Source organism: Oncorhynchus masou, chromosome 24 (genome assembly GCF_036934945.1).
Source record: "Oncorhynchus masou masou isolate Uvic2021 chromosome 24, UVic_Omas_1.1, whole genome shotgun sequence".
In the NCBI taxonomy this organism is placed as follows: Eukaryota; Metazoa; Chordata; class Actinopteri; order Salmoniformes; family Salmonidae; genus Oncorhynchus; species Oncorhynchus masou.
The window spans coordinates 91,520,815-91,535,786 of NC_088235.1; the positions used below are offsets into that span (position 1 = coordinate 91,520,815).

Sequence of the window (14,972 nt, forward strand, 5' to 3'; positions counted from 1 at the left end):
TGTTATGGACAGACAATCTAAGTTTGAGGTATTTGGATCACAAATAAGAACATTTGTGAGATGCAGAAAAAGATGAAAAGATGCTGGAGGAGTGCTTGACGCCATCTGTCAAGCATGGTGGAGGCAATGTGATGGTCTGGGGGTGCTTTGATGATGGTGAAGTGGGAGATTTGTACAGGGTAAAAGGGATCTTGAAGAAGGAATGCTATCACTCCATTTTGCAACGCCATGCCATACCCTATGGACGGCGCTTAATTGGAGCCAATTTCCTCCTACAACAGGACAATGACCCAAAGCACAGCTCCAAACTATGCAAGAACTATTTAGGGAAGAAGCAGTCAGCTGGTTTTCTGTCTATAATGGAGTGGCCAGCACAGTCACCGGATCTCAACCTTGTTGAGCTGTTGTGGGAGCAGCTTGACCGAATGGTACGTAAAAAGTGCCCGTCAAGCCAATCCAACTTGTGGGAGGTGCTTCAGGAAGCATGGGGTGAAATCTCTTCAGATTACCTCAGCAAATTGACAACTAGAATGCCAAAGGTCTGCAAGGCCGTAATTGCTGCAAATGGAGGATTCTTTGACGAAAGCGAAGTTTGAAGAACACAATTATTATTTCAATTAAAAATCATTATTTATAACCTTGTCAATTTCTTGACTATGTTTCCTATTCATTTTGTAACTAATTTCATGTATGTTTTCATGGAAAACACAGATATTTCTAAGTGACCCCAAACTTGTGAACTGTAGTGTATATCAGTGTATATACAACAAGTTATGTCGGCTTATTTAAACGGTTTTGACGGTCTTCATCCATGACCGTCTGTTACACGGTTATTCAATTATCGTCACAGCCCTACTGACTGACTGTCCCTGTAAAAGCAACATTGTTATCCATCAGTGTCTAGAGCAGGTTTGTGTCAGGTTTGTGGGTCTGTTATAGTGGTATCTTCAGCTAATAGCTACAGATGACAACCACAGCAGCGGTGGTCAGAGCATAATCGTTTTGGGGGCACTTGGCAAGATCAATAATAATAGAAGAAACATTGAGGAGGTAGTGCTGCCTGTAATGTCTTCAGCTAGTCATAGCGAATGCAGGCAGCCCATAGAGTGGGGAAACAGCACACTGCGGTCTCAACAGTATATCAGCTGAATCTAAAAGCCTCCAGCATAATGACTGTGAAACGTTAGCATGAGAGAAGGCCACGCAAGCACAATCACCAGCAATTAGCCATCAGCCATTAGCTTTATCATACGCTGCCAAGCATTGAAACTCAAGCCCTCATCAAACGCTCGCTTTGAGGCCACGACAGGTAGAAACAATTACTCACACACGCAAACATGGATGGTATGTGTGGAGGGAACTCTTTTGAAGTGTGTGTGTGTGCGAGCATAATGCATTGGCTCATGTAAAGATGCTCCATCACATTGAGCAACAGCTTTTGGAATTGAAATGGCTCAGTTAACTGATTTTAAAATGTGCTCTATCAAGACAAGGGTGTGATTTTGGGAGTCCAATGTATAAATCTAGATCTTATTTTGTTAAGCACAATGCAATGGGAGGAGAGTAGCGAGACAAATTGTTTATTGAGGTTTAACTGCATATTGATTACATACAGTATTCATTGATCCTCCATTCACCCATTACTAATGCATATGCATGAAACAGAAAATCAAATTAAACAACTTGTTTTTGGGCATTTTGCTGTATTCTGTAACCACAGCTGTGTTTATGTAGGCTATGTATTATAGATACATGCATGTGAAGCTTCTAATTGAGTGCTCTGTTGCAGCGCTGCGTTTCTGTGTGTGTGTGTGTGTTTTTGTGGGGTTGAGTTTCCTACAGGCTAGATCCTATGCACTAGTTAAACCTAGTGAAACCCATCACATTGTGGCTTCAGGGTTCTGTCATAGGCAGTGCCTGAAGCTAAACCAGCAGCAGGAGGCAGACGACACCAAACTACAGGACTGTTTTACTATCACAGACTGGAACTTGTTCTGGGATTCTTCTGATGACATTGAGGAATACACCACATCAGTACCCCAACCAGAAGCCATGGATTACAGGCAACATTCGTACTGAGCTAAAGGGTAGAGCTGCCGCTTTCAAGGTACGGGACTCTAACCCGGAAGATTACAAGATATCCCGCTATGCCCTGCGACAAACCATGAAACAGGCAAAGCGTCAATACAGGGCTAAGATTGAATCATACTACACCGGCTCCGACGCTCGTCGGGAGTGGCAGGGCTCGCAAACTATTACAGACTACAAAGCACAGCCGTGAGCTGCCCAGTGACACAAGCCTACCAGACGAGCTAAATCACTTCTATGCTCGCTTCGAGGCAAGCAACACTGAGGCATGCATGAGAGCATCAGCTGTTCCAGATGACTGTGTGATCACGCTCTCCATAACCGACGTGAGTAAGACGTTTAAACAGGTCAACATTTTATTTATTTATTTTATTTAACCTTTATTTAACCAGGTAGGCTAGTTGAGAACAAGTTCTCATTTACAACTGCGACCTGGCCAAGATAAAGCATAGCAGTGTGAACAGACAACAACACAGAGTTACACATGGAGTAAACAAACAAGTCAATAACACAGTAGAAAAAAAGAGTCTATATACATTGTGTGCAAAAGGCATGAGGAGGTAGGCGAATAATTACAATTTAGCAGACTAACACTGGAGTGATAAATGATCAGATGGTCATGTACAGGTAGAGATACTGGTGTGCAAAAGCGTAGAAAACTAAATAAATAAAAACAGTATGGGGATGAGGTAGGTAAATTGGGTGGGCTATTTACCGATGGACTATGTACAGCTGCAGCGATCGGTTAGCTGCTCAGATAGCAGATGTTTAAAGTTGGTGAGGGAGATAAAAGCCTCCAACTTCAGCAATTTTTGCAATTCGTTCCAGTCACAGGCAGCAGAGAACTGGAAGGAGAGGCGGCCAAATGAGGTGTTGGCTTTAGGGATGATCAGTGAGATACACATGCTGGAGCGCGTGCTACGGATGGGTGTTGCCATCGTGACCAGTGAACTGAGATAAGGCGGAGCTTTACCTAGCATGGACTTGTAGATGACCTGGAGCCAGTGGGTCTGGCAACGAATATGTAGCGAGGACCAGCCGACTAGAGCATACAGGTCGCAGTGGTGGGTGGTATAAGGTGCTTTAGTAACAAAACGGATGGCACTGTGATAAACTGCATTCAGTTTGCTGAGTAGAGTATTGGAAGCTATTTTGTAGATGACATCGCCGAAGTTGAGGATCGGTAGGATAGTCAGTTTTACTAGGGTAAGTTTGGCGGTGTGAGTGAAGGAGGCTTTGATGAGGAATAGAAAGCCAACTCTAGATTTGATTTTAGATTGGAGATGTTCAGTTTTCGAATATCATGGATTTATCGGTGGTGACCGTGTTATCTTGCCTCAGTGCAGTGGGCAGCTGGGAGGAGGTGCTCTTGTTCTCCATGGACTTTACAGTGTCCCAGAACTTTTTGGAGTTAGAGCTACAGGATGCAAATTTCTGCTTGAAAAAGCTGGCCTTTGCTTTCCTGACTGACTGCGTGTATTGGTTCCTGATTTCCCTGAACAGTTGCATATCGCGGGGACTATTCGATGCTATTGCAGTCCGCCACAGGATGTTTTTGTGCTGGTCGAGGGCAGTCAGGTCTGGAATGAACCAAGGGCTATATCTGTTCTTAGTTCTGCATTTTTTGAACGGAGCATGCTTATCTAAGATGGTGAGGAAGTTACTTTTAAAGAATGACCAGGCATCCTCAACTGACGGGATAAGGTCAATATCCTTCCAGGATGCCCGGGCCGGGTCGATTAGAAAGGCCTGCTCACAAAGTGTTTTAGGGAGCGTTTGACAGTGATGAGGGGTGGACGTTTGACTGCGGACCCGTAGCGGATACAGGCAATGAGGCAGTGATCGCTGAGATGCTGATTGAAGACAGCGGAGGTGTATTTGGAGGGCCAGTTGGTCAGGATAACGTCTATGAGGGTGCCCTTGTTTACAGATTTAGGGTTGTACCTGGTGGGTTCCTTGATGATTTGTGTGAGATTGAGGGAATCAAGCTTAGTTTGTAGGATGGCCTGGGTGTTAATACCTCTTGATACTCCCCATCCCGGATCCGGGATCATGAATAAAGCCTCAGGCTCATTAGCATAACACAACGTTAACGATTTCTGAAAATCGCAAATAAAATGAAAATAATGCGCCTGCTCTCAAGCTTAGCCTTTTCTTAACAACACTGTCATCTCAGATTTTCAAAATATGCTTTTGAACCATAGCAATTCACTAATTTGTGTAAGAGTATGCAAAGCTAGCTTAGCATTTTGAGTAGCATTTAGCACGCAACATTTTCACAAAAACCAGATAACCAAATAAATAAAATCATTTACCTTTGAAGAGCTTCGGATGTTTTCAATGAGGAGACTCTCAGTTACATAGCAAATGTTCAGTTTTTCCTGAAAGAATCTTTGTGTAGGAGAAATCGCTCCGTTTTGTACATCACATTTGGCTACCGAAACGAACTGAAAATTCAGTCACCAACAACGTCAAACTTTTTCCGAATTAACTCCATAATATCGACCGAAACATGGCAAACGTTGTTTGGAATCAATCCTCAAGGTGTTTTTTCACATATCTCTTCATTGATATATCGTTCGTGGAAGCCTGCTTTCTTCTCTGAATTCCATGGAAAAATACTTGCAGCTGAGGTTTGCGCACCAATTTTGGCGCAGGACACCGGACGGACACCTGGTAAATGTGGTCTCTTATGGTCAATCTTCCAATGATATGCCTACAAATACGTCACAATGCTGCAGACACCTTGGGGAAACGACAGAAAGGGCAGGCTCATTCCTCTCGCATTCACAGCCATATAAGGAGACAATGGAAAACGGAGCCTCAAAAATCCTGCTGATTTCCTGGATGCCGTTTCATCTTGGTTTTGCCTGTAGCTCACGTTCTAGGGCACGCACAGAGAATATCTTTGCAGTTCTGGAAACGTCAGAGTGTTTTCTTTCCAAAGCTATCAATTATATGCATATTCAAGCATCTTTTTGTGAAATATCTTGTTTAAAACGGGAACATTTTTCATCCAAAAATGAAATAGCGCCCCCAGAGTTTCAAGAGGTTAAGCATGTCCCAGTTTAGGTCACCTAAAATTTGCATCCTGTAGTACCCACTCAAAAAAGTTCTGGGACACTGTAAAGTCCATGGAGAATAAGAGCACCTCCTCCCAGCTGCCCACTGCTCTGAGGCTAGGAAACATTGTCACTACCGATAAATCCACTATAATTGAGAATTTCAATAAGCATTTCTCTACGGCTGGTCATGCTTTCCACATGGCTACCCCTACCCCGGTCAGCTGGCTGGCACCCCCCGCAGCAACCCGCCAAAGCCCCCACCATTTCACCTTTACCCAAATCCAGATAGCCAATGTTCTGAAAGAGCTGCAAAATCTGAACCCCTACAAATCAGCCGGGCTAGACAATCTGGACCTTCTCTTTCTAAAATTATCTGCCGAAATTGTTGCAACCCTTATTACTAGCCTGTTCAACCTCTCTTTCGTATCGTCTGAGATTTGCAAAGATTGGAAAGCTGCCGCGGTCATCCCCCTCTTCAAAGGGGGTGACACTCTAGACCCAAACTGCTACAGACCTATATCTATCCTACCCTGTCTTTCTAAGGTCTTCGAAAGCCAAGTTAACAAACGGATTACTGACCATTTCGAATCCCACCATACCTTCTCCGCTATGCAATCTGGTTTCAGAGCTGGTCATGGGTGCACCTCAGCCACACTCAAGATTCTAAACGACATCATAACCGCCATCGATAAGAGACATTACTGTGCAGCCGTATTCATCAACCTGGCCAAGGCTTTCGACTCTGTCAATCACAACATTCTTATTGGCAGACTCGACAGCCTTGGTTTCTCAAATGATTGCCTCGCCTGGTTTACCAACTACTTCTCTGATAGAGTTCAGTGTGTCAAATCGGAGGGCCTGTTGTCTGGACCTCTGACAGTCTCTATGGGTGTGCCACAGGGTTCAATTCTCGGGCCGACTCTCTTTTCTCTATACATCAATGATGTTGCTCTTGCTGCTGGTGATTCTCTGATCCACCTCTACGCAGACAACACCATTCTGTATACTTCTGGCCCCTCCTTGGACACTGTGTTAACTAACCTCCAGCCGAGCTTCAATGCCATACAACTCTCCTTCCGTGGCCTCCAACTGCTCTTAAACGCAAGTAAAACTAAATGCATGATTTTCAATCGATCGCTGCCCGCACCTGCTCACCCATCCAGCATCACTACTCTGGACGGCTCTGACTTAGAATACGTGGACAACTACAAATACCTGGGTGTCTGGTTAGACTGTAAACTCTCCTTCTAGACTCACATTAAGCATCTCCAATCCAAAATTAAATCTAGAATCGGCTTCCTATATCGCAACAATACATCGCAACAATACATCCCTACTTACATGTACAACTTACCTCGAATAACCTGTACCCTCCACAATGACTCAGTACCGGTATCCCTTGTTATTTTATTATTTTATTATTCCTGTATCATATCGGAGCCCATGTATCTAGATACGTATCGAATTGCCTTGAAAGGGAAAGAAGCACATTCACAAATCAATGTAGGCCCATTATTGGCCCATGAGTATTACAGTTGTTGGCCTCGAGCAGTGATATGTCCAATGACCTCGGATATTAAAAAAAAGCCATCTGAGGTCACAAACTGCCTGTACTTTCGTGTTGTTGTGTGTGTGGCTCTTTTAAAAGATTGTATTTTCTGAGGTGGGAGTAAGTGTCTTCATTTGTACATTAGGCCTACTCTATGAATCTGCTGCCATAGTGACTGACTGTGTGTGTTCTGAAGACTGGAGGGATAATTATGTTTTAACTGATATTATTATGACTGTGTCTGTGCTTGTCTATGTGCCTTCCAGGGATCCCCATCAATGTTCCTCCAACTGGTAAGCATTTCTACTGTGATGGAAACAGATGTTGGCTCTAGTCTACACTGGATGTTGGCATGGTTGTTGTCTTTGATGCCTTGATGGCTTGATCCTAACATACTGAATGTTTTGTGAAAACTCACACACACAGTTGGTGATCAATAATACTTTTAAGTTACTATCGTGAGAAGAGGGAAATTGGAAATGTTTAGTGCCTATGAGAAATGACGTTGATGCAATATTTAACAATATTGTGATGATTCTGGTCCAATGCGGTAGGCAATGTCATGATGTTGCCCTGTTGTATGAGGTTTATGAACCCCATAAAAACCTTTCCCCCTTTTCTCTCCACTCTACAGATTGGACTCTTGGAAAGCCCTTTGTTAACATAGAGTGAGTATGGTAATATCAAAAGGTTGGGGAATGGTTCAATATTTCTGTAATCCAACCAGTTGAAAGTGTCCGTTGGTGTCAGGGTTTTCCTGTGGTGAAGTAGAGGAGGACCAAAATGCAGCGTGGCTCATTAGAAACATCTTTAATGATGAAGCAAAACACGAACAATACAAAACAACAAACGTCAAAAACCGAAACCCAACACCAAACAGGCTACCTAAATATGGTTCCCAATCAGAGACAATGATTCACACCTGCCTCTGATTGAGAACCATATCAGGCCAAACATAGAACTAGACATGAAACATAGAATGCCCACTCATATCACACCCTGACCAAACAAAACATAGAAACATACAAAGCAAACTATGGTCAGGGTGTGACAGTACCCCCCCCAAGGTGCGGACTCCGGCCGCAAAACCTGAACCTATTGGGTAGGGTCTGGGTGGGCATCTGTCCGCGGTGGCAGTTCTGGTGCTGGACGTGGCCCCCACTTCACCATAGTTTTAGTCCCCCACCTTGTCCGCTTCATGATCTTCGAACCACGGCGACCCTACTTGATGACCCCACTGGACAGAGGCGCAGCTCGGGACAGAGGGACAGCTGCTCGGGACAGGGGGGCAGCTGCTCGGGACAGGGGGGCAGCTGCTCGGGGCTGGGGGGCTCTGGCGCCTCTGGGCTGGGGGGCTCTGGCGCCTCTGGGCTGGGGAGCTCTGGCGCCTCTGGGCTGGGGGCTCTGGCGCCTCTGGGCTGGGGGGCTCTGGGGGCCTCTGGGCTGGGGGCTCTGGGCTGGGGGCCTCTGGGCTGGGGGGCTCTGGGCTGGGGGGCTCTGGCGCCTCTGGGCTGGGGGGCTCTGGCGCCTCTGGGCTGGGGGGCTCTGGCGCCTCTGGGCTGGGGGGCTCTGGCGCCTCTGGGCTGGGGGGCCGGACAGGCGGGAGACTCCGACAGCGGCGCACGGGCAGGCGGGAGACTCCGACAGCGGCGCCGGGCAGGCGGGAGACTCCGACAGCGGCGCCGGGCAGGCGGGAGGCTCCGACAGCGGCGCCGGGCAGGCGGGAGGCTCCGGCAGCACTGGACAGACGGGAGCACCTGTATGGATGAGCCGGAGAGACAGCCTGGTGCGGGGGGCTGCCACCGGAGGGCTGGTGCGTGGAGGTGGTGACGGATAGACCGGACCGTGCAGGCGCACTGGAGCTCTTGAGCACCGAGCCTGCCCAACCCTAACTGGTTGCATGCTCCCGGTCGCCCTGCCAGTGCGGCGAGGTGGAATAGCCCGCACTGGGCTATGCAGGCGAACCGGGTACACCATGCGCAAGGCTGGTGCCATGTAAGCCGGCCCAAGGAGACGCACTGGAGACCAGATGCGTAGAGCCGGCTTCATGGCACTTGGCTCGATGCCCAATCTAGCCCGGCCGATACGTGGAGCTGGAATGTATCGCGCCGGGCTATGCACCCGCACTGGGGACACCGTGCGCTTCACAGCATAACACGGTGCCTGCCCAGTCTCTCTCACCCCCCGGTAACCACAGGAAGTGGACGCAGGTCTCCTACCTGGCTTCGCCATACTTCCTGTGAGCCACCCCCAAATACATTTTTGGGTCTGACTCTCGGGCTTCCATCCACGCCGCCGTGCTGCCTCCTCATACCAGCGCCTCTCCGCCTTTTCCGCCTCCAGCTCTTCTTTGGGGCGGCGATATTCTCCTGGCTGTACCCAGGGTCCTTTACCGTCCAACTCATCCTCCCATGTCCAGTCTTCCAAATAATGCAGGTTCTCCCACTGCTGCTGCTGCTGCTGTCGTCGCTGTCCTTTACCACGTCGCTTGGTCCTTGGTTGGTGGGTGATTCTGTCAGGGTTTTCCTGTGGTGAAGTAGAGGAGGACCAAAATGCAGCGTGGCTCGTTAGAAACATCTTTAATGATGAAGCAAAATACGAACAATACAAAACAACAAACTTCGAAAACCGAAACAGCCCTGACTGGTGCAACAAACACAGAGACAGGAACAATCACCCACAAAACCCAACACCAAACAGGCTACCTAAATATGGTTCCCAATCAGAGACAATGATTCACACCTGCCTCTGATTGAGAACCATATCAGGCCAAACATAGAACTAGACAAACTAGACATGAAACATAGAATGCCCACTCATATCACACCCTGACCAAACAAAACATAGAAACATACGAAGCAAACTATGGTCAGGGTGTGACAGTTGGTACTTAAAGAATATGATGTCAGATTAGTTGGTGTCTGGGATATTATATCTGATGATCGGATGACATACATTGTATCTTGAAAAGTCTACACATTCTAGTTATCAGATTCACATGGAATTGTTGTGCAATTGAAATGTTTAAATATGAAACTATTTGTGAAAAGATTCAATGTAAGTAAACTATACTCACTCAGTGGCCACACCCAAGTGAACAGACATTGGTTGGGAACTATGAAACATGCCCTTCTCTCCCCCAATTTCAACTACAACCTAACGAAATTAACATTTAGTTCTCAATGATGTGAGGACTGGTGTCCATACGTTTAAAAGGGCTAATTTCAATGTGGAGGTGATGATCACCACACTGGAAGGATTAATTTCGACTAGACCAGCCAGAATTAGCCCGAGCCGGTCACGGGTGCACCTCAGCCACACTCAAGGTACTAAACGATAACATAACCGCCATCAATAAAAGACAGTACTGTGCAGCCGTCTTCATCGACCTTGCCAAGGCTTTCGACTCTGTCAATCACCATATTCTTATCGGCAGACTCAGTAGCCTCGGTTTTTCGGATGACTGCCTTGCCTGGTTCACCAATTACTTTGCAGACAGAGTTCAGTGTGTCAAATCGGAGGGCATGCTGTCCGGTCCTCTGGCAGTCTCTATGGGGGTGCCACAGGGTTCAATTCTCGGGCCGACTCTTTTCTCTGTATATATCAATGATGTTGCTCTTGCTGCGGGCGATTCCCTGATCCACCTCTACGCAGATGACACCAGTCTATATACTTCCGGCCCGTCCTTGGACACTGTGCTATCTAACCTCCAAACGAGCTTCAATGCCATACAACACTCCTTCCGTGGCCTCCAACTGCTCTTAAACGCCAGTAAAACCAAATGCATGCTTTTCAACCGATCGCTGCCTGCACCCGCATGCCCGACGAGCATCACCACCCTGGACAGTTCCGACCTTGAATATGTGGACACCTATAAGTACCTAGGTGTCTGGCTAGACTGTAAACTCTCCTTCCAGACTCATATCAAACATCTCCAATCGAAAATCAAATCAAGAGTCTGCTTTCTATTCCGCAACAAAGCCTCCTTCACTCACGCCGCCAAACTTACCCTAGTAAAACTGACTATCCTACCGATCCTCGACTTCGGCGATGTCATCTACAAAATTGCCTCCAACACTCTACTCAGCAAACTGGATGCAGTTTATCACAGTGCCATCCGTTTTGTCACTAAAGCACCTTATACCACCCACCACTGCGACTTGTATGCTCTAGTCGGCTGGCCCTCGCTACATATTCGGCGCCAGACCCATTGGCTCCAGGTCATCTACAAGTCCATGCTAGGTAAAGCTCCGCCTTATCTCAGTTCACTGGTCACGATGGCAACACCCATCCGTAGCACTCGCTCCAGCAGGTGTATCTCACTGATCATCCCTAAAGCCAACACCTCATTTGGCCGCCTTTCATTCCAGTACTCTGCTGCCTGTGACTGGAACAAATTGCAAAAATCCCTGAAGTTGGAGACTTTTATCTCCCTCACCAACTTCAAACATGTGCTATCTGAGCAGCTAACCGATCGCTGCAGCTGTACATAGTCTATTGGTAAATAGCCCACCCATTTTCACCTACCTCATCCCCACACTGTTTTTATTTATTTACTTTTCTGCTCTTTTGCACACCAGCATCTCTACCTGTACATGACCATCTGATCATTTATCACTCCAGTGCTAATCTGCAAAATTGTAATTATTCGCCTACCTCCTCATGCCTTTTGCACACAATGTATATAGACTCGCCTTTTTTTGTACTGTGTTATTGACTTGTTAATTGTTTACTCCATGTGTAACTCTGTGTTGTCTGTTCACACTGCTATGCTTTATCTTGGCCAGGTCGCAGTTGCAAATGAGAACTTGTTCTCAACTAGCCTACCTGGTTAAATAAAGGTGAAAATAAAAAAAATATAAAAAAATTCAGTGCGAGCTGATTATGGCAAAATGGTCTGAACTCTTATTCACTAAAGAAGAAGTAATACATCCTAGAAGTTGAGTTATCAGCCACAGCTGTAAACGTACATGGCCTAGGAAAGGACAGACAATCTCCTAATAAGAAAGACAGGGTACAACGTATCCACCCTACAACACTACGATCAGACAGATTCTACAATGGACAAGGGCAATCTCTACTGGGCAAACCAGTCTTCCATCTTCAACCCATCTATCGAAGCGCAGCTCAGTGTAAATATATATCTTGCATTTTCCTTTTCCGAATGGGCTGTTATGAGAATGCATACGATTCTGTATTTACGTTAGCATAGCTTTTCAAGGGCAGATAGAGACCCAATCTCATTATTCCCGCTCTTTCATTCAAACCCAACCCCCTTTCTTTGTGTAACGAGCCTGTCACGTTCTGACCTTTATTTCCTTTGTTTTGTATTTATTTAGTATGGTCAGGGCGTGAGTTGGGTGGGCAGTCTATGTTTGATTGTCTATGATTTGGGATTTCTATGTTTCGGCCTAGTATGGTTCTCAGAGGCAGGTTTCATTAGTTGTCTCTGATTGAGAATCATACTTAGGTAGCCTGGGTTGCACTGTTTGTTTGTGGGTGATTGTCTATGTTGATGGCTTGTTTCAGCGCAGCTTGCATTAGCTTCACGGTTGTTCTTTTTTTTACTGTTTTTTGTATAGTGTTTCTGTGTTCAGTTTTTCTTTAATTAAAACATTTAACATGAACACATATCACGCCGCATTTTGGTCCTCCAATCCTTCTCGCCTCTCCTCTTCAGAAGAAGAGGAGGACGACCGTGACAGAGCCGTCATATCTGTTTCATCCGCTAGGTACTTTTTCTTTTATGACATGATTAGTAATCAATGTATGATCCATCCTGTGTATATGTAATTCTGTATGATTATTTAGGTATTTAGTAAAGACATAATTATGCCAATTTTTGTATTGCTGATTCAACTTGTTAGCCAGGGTTCATGAAGATAACCAAGAATTTTACGACGTTCAGATGAGACTGAATAAGGTGACGATTAATAATTGACTGCTATTGATCTTCAGATCTTTTAAGAATAGTTTATTCGGAAGACAGCAGCTCTATAAACACTCTTCCGAGGTACCCCAGGTTATTAACAAGTTAATTGTTGCATGGTTTAATTAAATCACATAATCAATCAAACATTAGGTAATCGATTTGAAAAAATAGCATGTCACATAATTTAATCAGTCAGAGACATGACAGCAATGATTACCTATCCGCAACCCGGAAAACACATTTTCTATTATCTGTTTATTGCACAGTAATCACGACTTGATGACTGACAGACAATGTACACTTTCCTGCAGGCTACCCTCCTGGAGCACCCCCGCCATCTCTGATCCCTACCTTAGACAGGTGAGTTTCTGTTCCGTTCTGTCCTCTGTGTGTGTATGTCTGTCTACAGAATGTTGGCGTTCTGACTGTCTGTACAGGATGCACTACAGGGGCAGTAGAAGTAGAAGCAGGAGAGGGAGTAAAGACACGGACAGAGAGAGAGAAGAGCGAGACCACTGCTACTCCACAACCAGGCAAGACATAGTGGAAAAGAGAAGGTAGAAAGATACAAATCAGGAGATTGATGTACGTAGAGAGATTATTGACAGTACAGTTTAAGTGATAGACAGCTACAGAGGTAGGATCTTAATTTGATCCCTCTTTTATTGCTGAGAATTTGTGTGCACCACAGGAAATGTAGATGAGCTTTGTGATTTACATAAATTAACTGAAAACCCACGCTAACACATGGTTATATTAACAGTATTGAACCTTTCATGTAGCCTATTTTTGGCAAGCTAATAGCCTTATCACAGCTCAGACAACATAATAGACAGGTTGGCGGGTTGGCTTAGACTGTGAACAACGTGTAAACTATATTTCGTCTCCATAAATATATTTGCACAATGAGCACTTGTTGTCTCATACATCATTACATTTGTTGGTTAGCTAGCTTGAGAATTTTTGCCATATTAGCATAGACATGACATCAATCAAAACACCTCAGAACAAGACATGGTATCAATAGATTCAACGAGCTGAAACGATCCACCTACGATTCCCAAATGGCAGCTTTTTTGTCATGGTTGCTAGCTATCTGACCGTTCAGATCATAACAATGAACGCCTTCCGGCTACATTGATGCACACACATCATTTTCGTAACGTTGTCCTGTTGCTGCAGGATTATTCTACTGTGACAACACATTAATAACACCTTCCTAATATAGTAACACCTTCCTAATATTGAGTTGCACTCCCTCCTTTTTTTATCCTCAGAACAGCCTCAATTTGTCAGGGCATGGACTCTAAAAGGTATCGAAATCATTCTACATGGATTTCTGGCCCAATGCTTCCCATAGTTGTGTCAAGTTGACTGGATATTTTTTGGGTGGTGGACCATTCTTGATACACATGGGAAACAGTCAACAACACGACAACAATCATTAATTGTGAAGACTGTATCTTATCAAATCATTTCTCTGTCATTTAATTACGCGATTAAACTAATCATTTAACTTTAATTAACCAGGATTCGGGGCACCGCAGGAATATGTTGTTTATAGAGTTTCAATTCCCGAATATAACTCTTCAGATATTTTCATATCTTATCGAGTACAGTCTTGTATTAATGTATTATTATTACCTCATCAGTCATATTCTTGATACGTCACAAACCCTTGGATATCTGCACAAACCCTAGCCTAAATCATGAGTCAGTGATATACAAATTGGTTCAATATTTATTTACTAACTAACTAAACAAATCACAGAAATACATAAATAAACAATATAGTTATTGGTTACTAACACAATGCATTGATAAGTCCCTAGTGGGCTAAACCAGTATGACGGCTTGGTAGACAAGGGAAAGGGGTGGGATGGGATGGATAAAGAGCGGGAAAGACAAAATGGATTCCCTACACACAGTTGATAATTATATTAATTGAAATGCTAATCATTTGCACATGAACGGCCACTCATTCGAAAATAATTGCCATATTTATGCCCGTATGTCGTTGTTGTCTTCTATGTTGGAATTGCCTGTCCGTCTGCTGGAGAGTCAGTTCATCAGAGAGTCTCTGGTTAACTTCTCCAGAAGTCACAATGTCTTTCATGGTTGTAGCTTTCTCAGCGACTCTGGATAGTGTCTGTTGTAATGGATACATCTGGCGTACAGATGGTTGTTGCATAGAATAGATGCGTAATTTCCAGCTGCAGACTGGTAATTCTACATCTAGGATTTGTTCTTATTCTGTAGTGATCGATAGTCTCAGAGTTGAACCATTTCCGGCCGTGTAACCAACACTACACACTGTCTGGTCTCCTGGGCCTATAGA

The 14,972-nt window shown here is 45.0% G+C and overlaps 1 long non-coding RNA gene across 1 annotated transcript; it reads left to right on the top strand.

The window, feature by feature from the left end:
• The first annotated feature begins 114 nt into the window (after positions 1 to 114).
• On the top strand, positions 115 to 12,994 carry LOC135513019 (uncharacterized). The gene is made up of 4 exons (XR_010451478.1): positions 115 to 2,414; positions 6,969 to 6,995; positions 7,337 to 7,370; positions 12,946 to 12,994. It is a non-coding gene; the product is annotated as an uncharacterized LOC135513019 (long non-coding RNA).
• Positions 12,995 to 14,972: the final 1,978 nt, after the last annotated feature.